A 350-nucleotide genomic window follows, 5' to 3' on the forward strand; every position below is an offset into this window, starting at 1 on the left:
GTATAGCCAAAACAACCTTGAGAACTAAGAGCAATGCTGGGGGGATTACTATACCAGATTTTAAGCTCTACTACAGAGCTATAGTCATAAAAACAATATGGTACTGGCATAAAAATAGACCCATAGATGAATGGAACAAAATTGAAGACCCAAATATGAGTAATTGCAATTTTAGCCTACCTGATATTTGACAAAGGGCCAAGAACATTAACTGGATGAAATACAGCATGTTCAGCAAATGGTGCTGGCAATACTGGATCTTCACCTGTAGAAGAATGAAACTAAACCCCTATCTTTCACCCTGCACAAAAGTCAATTCCAAATGGCTCAAAGACCTCAATGTAAAGCCT

This window comes from Nannospalax galili, unplaced genomic scaffold (assembly GCF_000622305.1).
Source record: "Nannospalax galili isolate Female #2095 unplaced genomic scaffold, S.galili_v1.0 scaffold233, whole genome shotgun sequence".
Taxonomy (NCBI): domain Eukaryota; kingdom Metazoa; phylum Chordata; class Mammalia; order Rodentia; family Spalacidae; genus Nannospalax; species Nannospalax galili.